Source organism: Cydia amplana, chromosome 12, assembly GCF_948474715.1.
Source record: "Cydia amplana chromosome 12, ilCydAmpl1.1, whole genome shotgun sequence".
Classification (NCBI taxonomy): Eukaryota; Metazoa; Arthropoda; class Insecta; order Lepidoptera; family Tortricidae; genus Cydia; species Cydia amplana.
In genome coordinates, this window is record NC_086080.1 from 6,201,808 (window position 1) to 6,217,693 (window position 15,886).

The window sequence follows — 15,886 nt, forward strand, 5'->3', positions numbered from 1 at the left end:
AACAATTAATTATGATTTCTATCTTGTTTGAGACACGGCATGTTTGAGAGAGTGAACCGCCTCCGAATCAAAACAATTTGAAAACCTTAAAAAATCGTTAAATCAGAATCGGCCTCCTGATTATAAAATAAACTGGTATTTTTTTGAAATAATAAAGCATTTTTTCTTGATAAACTGTTATAAAGTTATGTAGCGGTTAAAACAAACATTAATAATAAATGAAGGCCATTTAAATAAGAATTGTTTGCGCAGATGTCGCATTAATTAAAATATAAGCATATTATAAGGCCAATCGTATAACAGGTACGCGTAGTTACGGTTCTTTTTTCTTATCAAACACTTAGACACTATGTATTTGTTATTAAGATTGCGAGCAATATTATTCAGCACGTTAAACTAGTACATTTCCGAATTTTTATAATAATAATATGGTGGTTCTGGTTTCAAATCCCGGTAATTTGCTTGTGTGTTGTTGACAATAATTGTTCCTGAGTTGTAAGTGTTTTATAAATATGTATTGGTATTTAAGTCTTTATGTAAGTGTTTATATGTAAGTATTTATATATTATTTATATCTCTGTGAGTACCTTTGCTTTGTATTATTACCTAAATCTGTATAATATTTTTGTAGCTGTTGGTACACCTTAAAAACAAAAAAAAAAAACAAATAAATAAAAAAATTATAAGTGTCTTATACCATTTGTGTAAGGTTGTGTCATAATAGGTACGTATTAACCCTTTAACCGCCAGAGTATATGACATTACATATCCAGCTTATTTCGCCACAGTCTGATAAATAAGACAAGATATGATTTAGTTTTTACAGCACATTTATAACTACCGTAACTATGCCAACCTTACTCTGCTTGGTACAATTACTGTCGGTGGCGACACGAGCACGCTCGATCAAAAATTGCTGGCGGTTAAAAGTTTAATAATTAATATAAAGTCGGTAAAATCATTTTTTATGGATTTTTTTTATTATCTTTTTTTCTTATATCTCAAAATTTTACTAACGAAAACATTAGAGTTTAGAATTTTGATTAACTTATATTATTGCTATAGAAATCAGACACTGCCTTGAAACTAAATGATAATAAAAGAATAGGTACTTTAATTTCAGTATTATAATTACATGACAAATAAAAACAATGGATTATTTAGAACAAAATAAAAACGAAACGAAAAATAATGACCCAACAACAGAAGGAAATACAAATAATGTTGTGAACAAACTTGTGGATCAGATGACTTTATACGAAGAACCCAAAAATGTAGGTAAGTTTGAAGAATCTCAAAACAAGAAGAATGAACTTTTAAACTTGAATAATGATATTTGTATATAAAAAGTCCCCCAAGATAATCTTGGGACATTTTTAGTTAAGTAAAGAGTCTATTAATTGTGAAAAATTGGAAAGCTTCTTAGATTTTAGTGATATTTTTCAGTTAACTCAAGTATTCGGCTACCGACATCAGCAGACATTCCTATTATTTGTCAGTTTGACAGTAGCTTACAGCATGAGAACTTGCATTGGGGTTGCAATGGTGGCAATGGTACAAGATAGCGACGGTACAAGTACTAACACGACTAAATTGACTAATTCATCAAATGCAATTGAAATTGATAATCAGACGGAGAGAGGAAACGTTGGAATACTAAATGGAATTATGTTTTCAGAACCAGTAAGTACTAAATGTATCTATTTAATATCCTAAGGTGTATATACGATCGGCTATTAGTTGTGTTCAAAGACAACCTATCGAATAATTAATAATTAGTTATAGATTAATTATAGTTTTTAAAATGTTGCCAAGCCCTAAGTAGGGTCCATGCATTTACTGGCTAAAATAAGAACATCTTGTAATACCATGGCTGCAATAAACGATTATGATTATGATTATGATTATGAATGATATGCCACAACATGAATGGAGTGAATATTTGTATATAATTTTAACTTCTATGCTAACTAGTAAATGGAGTCAACAAATAAATTTGGTGTTTTTTTAAGTACCCAAAACTCCAATGGGACAAGAAAACTCAAGACTACATGATAGCGGCATTCTCGTGGGGATACGTGATTCTGCAGATACCGGCGGGCCAACTTGCTCATCGGTATGGTACGAGGTACCTCCTACAGGAGCTTTGGTTATAAACGGAATAACCCAAGTAACACACAAGCAGGATAATAGAATAAAATTATCATCTTATTCAAATTAAGATTGCATACATTTTGTGTATAAGCGGTGGAAATTACTAAATTCGGAATAAAAAACAATATGATCTTATTTTTTTTGGTCGCGAAAAGAAAGAAATCTGCCGGGTTATGACAATACACTGTATCTAAAAAACACCAATTTTTCAGAAATTGCGAAAGACATTTTTGTGTATTGCCCATAAAACCTTAAATATTCATGCGATTGTTAAGAATGTTGGACAAACTTTAGATCATACAGTACAGAAAAGAGAAAAAAAAACGCTTTTTGATATATACAAGCAATATTGTTCTATTAGAAACATCTAAATGTCCCTTGGAAGGAGATGCTACGATGCAAGGCGTTGTACGCTATCGTGGTCGCTCACATCGGGCAGTCCACGGAGTCAACTGTTGCTGTACACGGAGGTTCCGGCGTTTATGGACAAAGTAATGAAAGTCAACATTAAAGCCGTAAGTCGATGATTTCACGATTTGCTAGTTATGTGGTTATGCCTTCGTTAACTATGACAATTATGAATATTGTGATGATCATATCACTGCAAGTTAAATAGTTCATAATATACTGAAGACTTCTGGTCAGGGATCGGATACCGGTATTTTTTGTATGGGAACGGAAACGGTATTTTTTCGTTCTTTGCTAATTACTTCATTTCTAATTGGGCAATCTAATAATACGAAGCCGTAACCTAAAAACACAACCGAGTCCTACATTTCGAGTATAAAATAATTCGAAAAATATGGTTATTTCTAAGTTTTTGCAAAAAACCGGTTCCGATCCCTGCTTCTGGTACTTAGAGCATAATCGGATTGATAATTTAATACTAATATGTATAGTTATAGTCAAGTTTAGTAATAAATAACATTCGTTGGACTGATCATTTTCAGAAAGGCCTACTGTCTGCATTGCCTTTCTTCGTGATGTGGCTCGCTAACTTTTTCTTCTGCTGGTTTGCTGATATGCTCATCGTCAAAAAGTGGCTATCCGTTACCAATACTAGAAAATTGGCTAATACCTACGCTAGGTAAGAATTTTAGCTAGAAAGGCCTATTTAATTTTTTGAATATTCATCAAATCTAGTAAAAATTGGAGAAAACGCAATGAACTTGTATTATATTTACAATTTAAAAAAAACCTTAAAAAATAGCCATAGCTCGATGTAATTAAGAAGATGAAATAAGTAACTGAAAATAATCGGATCATAATAAAATTACCGTGAGGAGAGCGCCTGTTGGTTATGATCGAGCTACTTATATTAAAACAAATGACTCCTTAAACTATGTTGGGGGGGAATCCAAACTAAAAAGGGGCAGATTGTCCATTTGCAAATTCAGTGACGTAAAACTAAACCAAACGTATGTATCCAGATAAAATCACCAATCGTCGACGATTATCCGATTGGTATAATGGTAATCTTACAAAATGTTTATTAGGTACCGTAAAACGGGGTGAGTAGGTTTCGCGGGGAGAGGTGGGTTATGAATGGGGAGAGAAGGTTTGAGAGGGGAGTGAGAAGGGATTTTAAGGCTACTGCTACAAAAATAATGTATTCGAATTTAAAATGGAGCTATAGTAATACGCATAATATAAAAAAAATCGATCCAACAATCTTCCAAAATCACCTTTGTATGAAACCTCCTCTCACCCCAAATACGAGGCACTACGGGGTGAGGTGGGTTTTCCTCTTTATTGTCAAAGTTATGAAAGGGAACTACCCAAACTAAAATAAAAACTAAAATACAAACGTCCGGAACACTTATTATATAATACACCATTCAGTTTTCATATGTAAAAATAAAATGTTATCGAGGTTTGAATTTCAGTTTTGACCCTACTCATCCCATTTTACGGTATACATAAATTCTTTGACACGCTATACAAGAACTCAGTCAATTTCAGAAATTGTTTAATTGTAAGGTTGTAATCAGAGTTACTTAAAAAGGTTTTACTTTGTTGTAGGTATAGATAATTAGTAAACATAATTGTTTAACTTTTCTTGCTTTTGTATTACAGGTCACAGGACACCTGCGGTTGCCTGCTGTCATACCTGCGGTTGGACTAATTTTGTTGGCTTGGTTGAGAAGGATATTATTATTGTAGAAACAATTCTAGTCATCACCTGTGTATTCAAGACCGCCTCTCATGTTGGCTGTTATGTGAGTTACCTACTTTTTATTCATTGTTTATTATTTCTATACCATACATATATTTAGTTCATCTTCATAATCCAAATTCATTATTTCTTTAATACTCGTAGTTTCACTCAGCAATTTGTGATGTAAATTATTTTTAAACTTAACGATATTGAAAAATTTCAGTTTAAGTAGGTTATTTTCTTAACGCGTGAATTAACTTTGAAACTCCTGCAGACCTTATTATTAACGGTTATGCAGTCGACCCCCAGAATGATACGATCTTTATTTGGAGGGTTTTTGTGCGGAACCCTAATTAACGCAGCCGAGTGTGAACAGATTGCGTTATCTCTAAATGTCAAGAACTTGTGATGAGGATGGTATTAGTTAAGGCTTATTAATGGAACATGAGAGAAAAAGTAACTTTAACTGTCACGTACTTTTTACGTGTCCACATTTGCTTCCAGCCAGACCATTTTCAAAGACATTTTATTCTAAGTAAGCACTAAGTGATTGTTAGAAAATATATTTGACGTGAACATCTCGGAAATTTACAAACCCAGAAATTTCGTAGAACTGCTGAGATTGCCGAGAAATTATCATAGGGTAAAACTCCGAACAGAGAAAAGGCAACAGAAGACTATATTAGTCCTAGATCCATTAACATACAGCTTGATTTGTTTTGGCAAGCATACACTCTTTAAAAATATAAGCGAGCAATTAGCAAAATTCAACCAATCATACCAATAATGAATAGTGATCTAAGGTATAGCTGGTCAAGCAAATCTTGTCAGTAAAAAAAGGCGCGAAATACCAATTTTCTATGGAACGATATCCCTTCGCGCCTACATTTTTCAATTTTTCCGCCTTTTTCTACTGACAAGATCTGCTTCACCAGCTATATATTGTATTGCTTTGTTTTTTCTATATAATTTAATTACCGCTCGACTCATTTTGGCAGGTATACCATCTCGATTTAGCTCCGAATTTCGCTGGTACGATGATGAGTATCAGCAACTTTGTAGCTAACATATGCAGCTCTCTGGCGCCTGTGGTCGCAGGATTTATACTTGTCGCGGATGTCGTATGTATAATTTTACAACATACTAAGGCTATCCGATATAGAATCGGACGCCTGCCTACTGAAATGGTACACAATTTTATTTCCGGCACTAAGATAGGCCCCCATAAAAAGCGACATCTAGGATGGCTCAAGGGAAACACCGGTGTGAGAGCTGAGGGTAGAGAGGCGAGGACTTTACACATATTACACATATTGCTAACTCTCCACTTATGTTTATCACACATCTTCCCTCGAGAACATAGGTCTCGCGGCTTCAGTCTGGGTCGCCTAAAATGTAAGCCAGGCAGAGGCAGGGGCCACTGCATCACCCTCCCCTGTCGGGTGACAGAATTCCCCAGGGGCACTAGGGTACGCGATATCGCTAACCAACAGCCGAGCCATAAGCCACATGCTGTCCTGGGTTGACTGGTTGAACTGGCAAAATCAGTAGGCGATGGGGCGTCATATTCCCACGCCAAATATGTAATACAATTATTAATATTACCCGCAAATAAACAATGATATCTAAAGTACAAACAAAAAGTACAAATTAGAAGCGCTGGTGGCCTAGCGGTAAGAGCGTGTGACTTGCAATCCGGAGGTCGCGGGTTCGAACCCCGGCTCGTACCAATGAGTTTTTCGGAACTTATGTACGAAATAACATTTTATATTTACCAGTCGCTTTTCGGTGAAGGAAAACATCGTGAGGAAACCGGACTAATCCCAATACGGGCCTAGTTTACCCTCTGGGTTGGAAGGTCAGATGGCAGTCGCTTTCGTAAAAACTAGTACCCACGCCAATTACTGGGATTAGTTGCCAAGCGGACCCCAGGCTCCCATGAGCCGTGGCAAAATGGGACAACGCGAGAAAGATGATGATGATCTAAAGTACAAACAGCGACATCATTTTATCTAAGAGGTACCTACATATTTATATAATTATTATTGCCTAAATCTATTTCAGACTAGTGAACTATTATGGCGGAAGGTGTTCTTGGTAGGTAGCCGCTGGACTGTACTTGGTAACAGATCTGGTTTATGTCGCCATTGGCTCGGCCGAGTTACAGAAGTGGAATAACCCCGAACAATATAGGAGAGAAAATACAGAGAACGGAGAGCAAACACCAGTGTTATAAAGATAATATAGCAAAATCATTAAAAGCTAAGCAGTTTTTATATTATTTAAGCTGTGGTCACGGAAAGACTGACAACCCAGCAAATGACCCGTTAGACCCGTTTGTGAAATTAAATATGTGTACAAAACGCGAGAGTTTAAAATGTTATTTGTTTTAGTTGCATTAAAGTATGATATTTAATAAATATGTTTAATTATGATTTTTTTATTTTTTATTTATTTATTTATTTATTTTTTATTCAGAACACATACAGTCATACATGACACATAAGGTAGAAGTACATAATACGCACATAATTTATCTACTAAAAAGACCTGGAGGTTCATAAAATATATATGTAACTGAAATTTGGAATAAGTACAATAGATATGACACCGTAAGATTGTATATAATAATATATAATATGTATTGGAAGTCGATATTGGCCATGACTATTTGAATATTCTCCCACGTTCCAAACAAGTAGGTAACGGAATGTTCGGTAGCCGGTAGTACGAAGTCATCGGGTAAAATCTCCATCGTGAAAAATCAACGTCAGATTATGCTCCGGGGTATTAAACGTCGACTATTCAGACGTCACTCGCTTAAAAATATTAACGCTGATTTTTCTCAACTTGTTAGTGTCAGAATTTTTTCTCGTGTTTTATTTTTATTTGCCTGGTTAGGATAGGCGTACAGTTTTATTTTAATATCTGGTTATTTTATTTATTAAATGAGTTACGTTTCCTGTTTGAGGGTCAAATGCGGTTAGGAATTCGGAATTTACCGAAGTTTACTCTGACTGTACGTAATATACATAAAGTATACGCAAATTTAATTTATTGAACATACTTTTACCATATTGACATAATATTCATACTTACATTCATATAAAATTTTAATATTTTGATAACTTGCCCTAGTCATATCCGACTCTACTTATTACTCAAGAACATCGTAAATACAAAAAAATGTTTGGAAAACTAAAGTAGCATTGCGGTTCTTTTAAGCTTAATTGAATCCCTCTTCATACTTACTCTTATCGGGATTTCCTGGTACAAAGACTAATGTGTACAGAATGTACCTTAATGTACGTCATTTTGACAACATTTGTCAGTCGTCTTTGGTTTTTAACATTCCGTAAAAAAGGTACCAGAAAACCGTGTTGTGTATGTAATACATATTTAATAAATAGAAGATAGAACCTCAATGGTTTAATATTATCCCCGACCAATTTTTTGCAGCATCTTTTCGCAAACCTGAGATTCTGAAATTCACTCGGAGAATCAATACCACCTTTTTATAATAATTACCTAAAAGCAAAAATGTACAGCAGGCCTAGCACATGATTGGCGCGACAGTATCTCGCCGCGAGATAGACTACCCGTCTTTTTCTAACTGTATTAATAAAAGAGGGACGGGTAGTCTATCTCGCGGCGAGATATTGTCGCGCCAATCATGTGCTAGCCCGGCAGAGGCAATGTCGCATCTTCAAGAGTGTGTTATCACATCGTTAGAAGAATGCCATTTTATGGACTGCGGACACTCTTCGCGTTCTCTTGGTTCTTTTTGTTAGTGTTCCTAATCGGATCAAATTCCGATCAATAATAGCATTAAGAAATAATGCTTCGGAAAGCTAATAGCTATGCATTTACTTATTATAAAAATTCACTGAAAAAGTATTATTTATCATAAATATCTGAACGGCGCGTGTGTTAAGTATAGAAAAAAACAACGGGTTGCAATCAGGGAGTGCCGGCAGAAGTGAAAACTCAATCACTATTGCAAAATGTCTGCAGCACTATGTATAATTGAGGTTAACGCCATCTAGCGTTATTTCGTCGCATTACTTGAAGCACATCACTAAGCACATCACTGTTAGTACTCGAGTTATATTATTAATACCAGTTAATATAGAACATAAAAACCGCTGTGTCCCGAGGTGGGCGTAAATAGCTGCGACACAGTTCACACTACTGCAGCTGTCTACGATCAAATAGTTATGTAAATTTATTTTCTTATGTTCAATAAAAATCTTTAAAATAGATCGAAACTCACTACATGGCATTTAATTCAATAAAGAAAAACTCAATGACATTGAAGTAACAGTTTTTCGATCAGGTCACGTGACCGTCTTACGTCTTACGGTCACGTGACACCTGTCACGAGTTTAACATTTTTCCCCATCACAAAAAGTGCACAGCGCCGCTAAAGAAGTTTTCACTTCAAAAATACTTATTAAGAGCAAGCTAAGTTTTTATTTGATACGAGTAAACAATAGCAGAAGAGGCCGCGGAAAAAGATAGTCACACACAGTTATATTGATAAGTAAAGGGATAATACATAATTAATCGTGAGTGTACCCCAGCGATCTATCATGATTGATCTAGCCGCGTTGTACAATCATCATTACTAAGCCATCAATCTGTTTAGCGATCAAGTGATCCATCATGATGGCTGCCGAAAAACAGGCCTAGTCTGTTGCAGAAATTTAGCCGTTAGCACAGAATAAATAATAGTACTAGGTACAGAAGATTCACTCTCTAACAAAACGTGTCTATTACGACAGGTATGACCGCTAGGTGGATCAAGCGCGAGCAGGCGTCCTTTCCGTAGCGGCGACAACTACGATGGCTAGACACCAAAATTGGACCTATGGGCCATATGTACTTGTAGCGTCGGCGTCGCGACGAAATCGCGGAGTGAGCCACGCAATCATAATTTACTAGCATTTTTATTTTTCACCCTACGGGTCTGACGTCTGGTATTATCAAGAAAACGTGACTACGCATCGTACGCAGGTACATTTGTTATGATCGTAAAATATTTTTTTTAAACGGACAAAAAAAAAAGTTTTCATCCCACATTGTGTTTTTTATACATCAAGCCATTATTAAAAAAAACCGTGACATACAGAGTTTTAATTTGGAAAATTTATATTCCATATAAAAACAACAGTGATTAAACACCGGAGCAACAGTGATTAAACACAAACGTGTGATTTATTAATATGTCAACTTTAACAATGGCGCTCGTTCTTGATTTTAAAGTGAAATCCTGTTGTTTCTCAGGTGATTAATAAGTTTTTCCAATTAAGTACATTAATTTATATGTATAATATACCCAGATACCGCTGGGGGGACAGTGTGGAAGCGGATCTGCGTCAGCTTCAAGCCGATAATTGGCAGGAAACGGGCAGTCGGGAAACGTGGTGTGCTCTCGTTTCGGAGGCCAAGATCCTCTTTGGGTCGCTGAGCCGTAATAGGTAGTTAGTTAGTTAGTCAATTTATAAAATATTAAGTAACATTAAAAATGCAGCCTTTAAGTTTTTTATTTCGTGTTTTCGGAGTGGACTGGATGGAATGGCCAAGCGCGATGGAAAAGGGCGTAGTTAGGTATTTATCATTGGCTAGTAACATCACCAGGCTTCTCTAGTTGCATCGGTTTTACACTCCACTGGGTCAAAAAGACACCTAAGGGCCTACCGCCAACCACATTCGACGTGTTACTTCTCAGTCGCGCTTGTAAATTCGTACGTAAGTGTGATAGGGAGGCAGCACATCGAACATGGTTCGCGGTAGGCCCTCTGAGCCTGTGCATCGGAATATCTTCTGTGCACCTGGCTGCTTCTTTATTGGGATTCCGATAAGTGCTAACATAATACTGAAGATAGAATGACCCGATTTAGGTTGGTATTAGTTTTATTTTACTTGTTTTTCAGTGGTAGTTATTTGCCTCTTAATTTGTTCACTGTATCACATTTAAAAACTGTTTTATTTGACCATTTTTCAATTTCCTTTAACAAAGATAAACGTACTTCAAAGATAAAGCTCCTAGGTACGGTAACAGTTAAAATTGAACTACGTAGTTTCCTGCTTAATAGATACTTAGAAGACCTACAACTGAATGCTCGCAAATCCTATAAAGGTTTTAGAAAGTTCCAACATAGCTCATAAGCTTTAACCGTACAAATCTGTAGGTACAATGCCTCGAAAATTATTTCAAAATCAAGGAATAGGTGAAACGTTTCCCGATATGTTCACCGAAACTGTGACATAAATGTGCAGTATTAATAACCTTCGCAATGAATAACCTAACTCGGGCAGGCGTGTCTCACTCCGCGATTTCGTCGCTTTGCTACAGGTAGCTAAAAGTACATCCGTTCCGGCCCCAATTTTGGGGAAAGCCATAAGCCGCGCGTGGCGCTTTCGCCACCTAGCGGCCATATCTGTGCTGATCGTAACCAGAGGCGTATTTACAAATTTGGCGCCCCGGGCCATTTTGATTTGCCGCCCCCCTTCATCAGTGACGATAAAGTATTTTATTTAGGATAAAACCTGCAACAAGTACCTTTGGGGTGTGAAATAAAAAAAACGAAACATTTACCATTTACTCACATAGGCATTTATATTGTTTCCTATGTACAAATTGGTTGACAAAATCATCAATGACGCTGTCGTAATTTAAAACGTTCGTCAGCTCAGCTTCTATATTAAGAAGAGCTAAGCTATTCAGGCGCTCTTGGCTGATGGGCCCGGCCACATATGTCAGCGGTGCGACGCCACCGCCGCCGCGCGGCGCCGCAAACCGCTCTGCGGCGTCGCCCGCCGCACCGCAAAATTTAGCGGTGCCGCCGAGCGGCGTGCGTCGCCGCGTGCGATGCCGCGCTGCATAGTAAAGAATAAAAATTCGACTACCAGTTGTATGATCAGACATGAATACCTTCATACGTGTTCTGCTCTTGCTGTTGTCGAGGTGATATTTTGCTTAAAAGTTCTTCAAAACACGGCACATACATTCGAAAATAGTTATAAAATTTATTTTCAGTCATCTTCAACGCCTCGTATTTTCTTTTGAAATGATTTCCATCTTCATTCATTATACGAAGATATGAGTTCACCCAATTTTTTCTTTTTAATTGTTTTTTATTTCTGCGCCTTCTTAACAACAGCAAGAGCAGAACACGTGTGATAGCGCTGGCGGTACACCGAGAAATTCAGTAAAGAGCGTACTCCCATCTTAAAGGCCGGCAACGCGCTTGCAACCCTTCTGGTGTTGCGAGTGTCCATGGGCGGCGGTAATCGCTTACCATCAGGTGATCCGTCTGCTCGTTTGCCTCCTATATCATAAAAAAAATGCTGCAAATGATGTTAAAGGTATGAAAATCGGTACGATTGATATTTAGGACATTTGAAACAATTTGACCCGAAGCACCAACAAATAAAAAAAAGAGATGAGGACTTCATCTTTTTTTGTATGGAATTTAAAAAAAAATTGTTTAGAAACATATCGTGTGTGCTATTAATCGAAAGGGCTTTCTGAGCCGATTCTAAAAATATATCATATCATTATATTTCAGTCATTTTTTTTAATTATAATAAAAATAGTTTTCAAAACATACCAATAAGTTTGGGCTTCTCCAGATACAATATCGTTCAATTTTTTTTGTAAAATATACCTCAAATTATACCTAATATGAGTATATAAAAAAAAAATACTAATTGTAAATATTTTCAAAATTGCTTTATTAGGATTAGATATGAGGATATTAGGTATAATTTGAGGTATATGTTACAAAAAAAAATAACGGTATTGCATCTGGAGAAGCTCAAACTTGGTATGTCTTGAAAATTAGTTTTATTATAATAAAAAAAAAATTACTCAAATGTAATGTGATATATTTTTGGAATCGGCTCAGAAATACCTTTCGTGTAATACCACACACGATAGGTTTCTAAACAATTTTTTTTATTCTATACAAAAAAATATGACGTCATAACTCCCCTCCTATTTTTTTTTATTTGTTGGTGCTTCGGGTCAAATTGTTTCAAATGTCCTAAAGATAAATCGTACCGATTTTCATACCTTTAACACTATTTGCAGCGTTTTTGGCGAACCGCTATCGCTATGAAGGGCTATGTCTGATCAAACAACTGGTAGTCGAATTTTATTTTTTATGTACTATGCAGCGCGGCATCGCACGTGTCGCCGCACGCCGCTCGGCGGCACCGCGTGCGGCGCCGCAGCGCGGCACCACTAAATTTTGCGGTGCGGCGGGCGACGCCTTAGAGCGTTTTGCGGCGCCGCAGATTTCTGCGGTGCCACCCGCGCGGCGGCGGCAGCATCGCACCGCTTACATGTGGCCGGGCCCTGGAACGTAGATAATTTTTTATTCTTTTGAGTGCAGAAAATGATCGTTCTGCACTGCAATTAGTCACTGCGGTGCAAAGAAAAATGCGTAATGATGATATTTCTACATACCTATGGGAATGCTTCTTTAAGGTCCTTATTTTTTATGAGTAAGCTTAGTTGCCTTATTAAGCTCATTTTATTTTCGTAGGCGGTCAGAAAATGTTTTAATAAAACACATTCGTCTTGTAGGTCTACCGCGAGATCTAACGGGTATACTGTTTGAAGGTTTACGGCACTCCTAACTTCTGCCTCAGACATTGTGTCTAATTTACCTAAGAAGACAAAATTGGCCGTCACTACGTCGTATTGACGTTTTGCGCTTCCTCAACTCGGCTAACAACTGATGAAACTGATCACGCCGTACTAATACTTCTTGAACGAAAATGTTGCTTAATTTAGGTACTTGTTGGTAGATATTTTAAGCAATTGGTGGGGTTTGAAGCGTTCGTTTGTTTATTAATTTAAATGTCAATTAAAATATAATAAAAAATATAGCTAAGTTTGATTATATAAGGCGCCCAGAAGGCTTCGCCGCCCCCCCGCGGCCTGCCGCCCCGGGCCATGGCCCCCTTGGCCCTAGGGTAAATACGCCCCTGATCGTAACAGACGCGTTTTGTTAGAGAGTGAGTCTTCTGTACTTAGTACTATTATTTATTTTATTCTGTGACTCGGGTGAAAGGCACGGTTTCAGTCTCGGACTATTGGCGCTCTCAATGCGTTCGAGCGACAAAGTAGCTCGACAGAAATGGGTGCCTTTCATCCGTTGGTTAACAATCTACTATAGTTCTACAGCAAAATGTTAATGTAAAGAAGTGAGCGTTTCTTTTATTTTTTGCCATTTTTATATATTGTGAATTTTTTTGCCACTTTTGTGTTATTTCCAGTCAGGATCGCGAGCCCTTTTAATCCTCATAAATATGAGAAAAAAAGTGTCCTAAAATTTCCATACATTTTTCAAATTTTCCTTTTTGTTACCACCATACAAAAAGTATATGGGGAAATGGTAAAAAACTCTGGGGCATTTTTTTACCCTATTAGGATCGAAAGAGCTCGTGATTCTGAGTAGAAATAACACAAAAGTGGCAAAAAGGGTCACAATAAATAAAAATGGCAAATAAAAGAAACGCTCAAGTAATAGTAGTCGGATAATCGTCGAGCGTGTCCCAGACGGGGATATATCGGCGGCCGGTCGTTGTATGCTCATTTCTTAGGGATTGTTCCAATTTACGATATTATAGCGACTTGAAAGGATTTATTTCACGAAATTGATACCTAACTAAGTAGTAGGCAAACTATCCAATAGGAACTTATATCGACCGGGTAACACCCGTGAACAAGATGCATGTAACTGCGTCGAAATATCGGGAGCTCGAAAACAACACAAAAGGTAATCACGGTTCATATCCCGGTCGATATAAGTCTAGTGAAACTAACCGTGAATCATTCAAAACTGTTATCCAATAGGAACATTGTTGTTCGGGAAGAACGCAACACAAATATATTTTTAAAGTCCCCAATACTTGCTGAATATAAACTTCCATTTAAGTATACACTATTTGTATCTTTCGAAATTTACTCCTTTCTCCGTAGTTATCCGAATGTTTTGATACCTTATTAATATGATGGAGTACTACCGTGTTTAGGAGCTCGTTTTCATTGAATAACACCGACGTACAAGCTCTAACAAAAAATAATAAGGATCGCCAGTCACTGACAGCGTTGAGCGATGGGCGGGACGAACGTGCCCAACACGCAATGTTTGAGCAAACGTTTGGCCAAATACTGATTGATTGTGGTTTGGAGCAGACACTTCAGTTTTGGGAACGGGAAATATTAGACTAATCCGAAAACGAATAGTTGCAACAGGGCGCTTATTAGGGTGAAATTGCTATAGGTAAGATAAAGTATTCAATTATGAAATTGATTAAATATTAACTATAAATATCTGGGAGACCTAGCTTTGCTCGGAAAACATATATAAACTCCAAAATACGCCTTTTTCAGAGATAAGACCTAGCTAGATCGATTTTTCGGCCCCGAAAACCCCCATATAGCAAATTTCATCGAAATCGTTAGAGCCGTTTCCGAGATCCCCAAAATATATGTATAAATAAGTAAATAAATAATAATTGCTCGTTTAAAGGTATTAGATAGATAGATAGATATTCTTTAATCAACAAATACCTACTTAAGTTCCAAAACAAAAAATTCACTTAAATACAAAAAATCCTGCCTTTCTTCAGGTCACAATCAAAACTCAGACTTCAGAATCATTCATTCAGAACCTTACTAGAGTAATAAAACGAAGTATTTTTTTTTGCAATAACTGCGTTTTGGTTGACACAGCTGGCGATTTGTTCTGCTTTTATTTTAGTATCTTGTAGCCGGCTAGCTCGTGGAAAAGTACTGGGTTCAGTGGACCCCTTAGCGACTAAAAGTGTTTAACACAGGACGTAACTACCCAAGTGCAAGGTACCAAGTGTACTACTATACACGTCTGTTATCTCTTATCCTTTACCTAGAAGTACATAGGTAGGTAACACCCGGTTTAAGTAGGTACAAAATTTAAAAAGCGCTGCTGTTCAACTACTTATGTAGGTAATTTGTGTAGGTACCTACGTGTTAGCTCACCCTGTGGGCCTCGCTCTGGGGATTCGTATACTGCTTAAAAATGTAAAGACGATGTTCTTCTCGACAGGTTTATAATTAATATTCGTTGTACAAAGCTGGTTCTCATATTCGTTCTCATCTTGCGGTAATTCTCTAAGGTGACAGGCAAAAGCTAAGAGTCACAGAATACATATATCGCTCAAAGTATAGTTTTGGCGGGCTTTCAATAACTGTCATTAGAACTAATCTTACAAGCACCTTATGTTGGTTCACTGTATGGCCATATTGTTTTATTAAACCGTTACGTTGATAAGCTTGGAATAATACTATATAATATATAATCTTTAATAGAAAAAAACCGACTTCTCTAACTACTAGCCTAACCCACTTAACGGTGCTTATACTTTATTTGGTAATATGTATACATTTTATGGTAATCATAGTGGTTGATTTAGTTTAGGTATCATAGTGGTTTTCCGGGTCAAGGTCCGGGTCTGGGTCCGAGTCCGAGTACGGGTCCGAGTCCGGAGTCCGGGGCCCAATCCAAGTCAAAATCG

General features: G+C 37.0%; 1 pseudogene; it reads left to right on the forward strand.

The window, feature by feature from the left end:
- Nucleotides 1-1,207: 1,207 nt before the first annotated feature.
- LOC134652707 (putative inorganic phosphate cotransporter) lies at nt 1,208-6,548 on the forward strand (annotated as a pseudogene).
- Nucleotides 6,549-15,886: the final 9,338 nt, after the last annotated feature.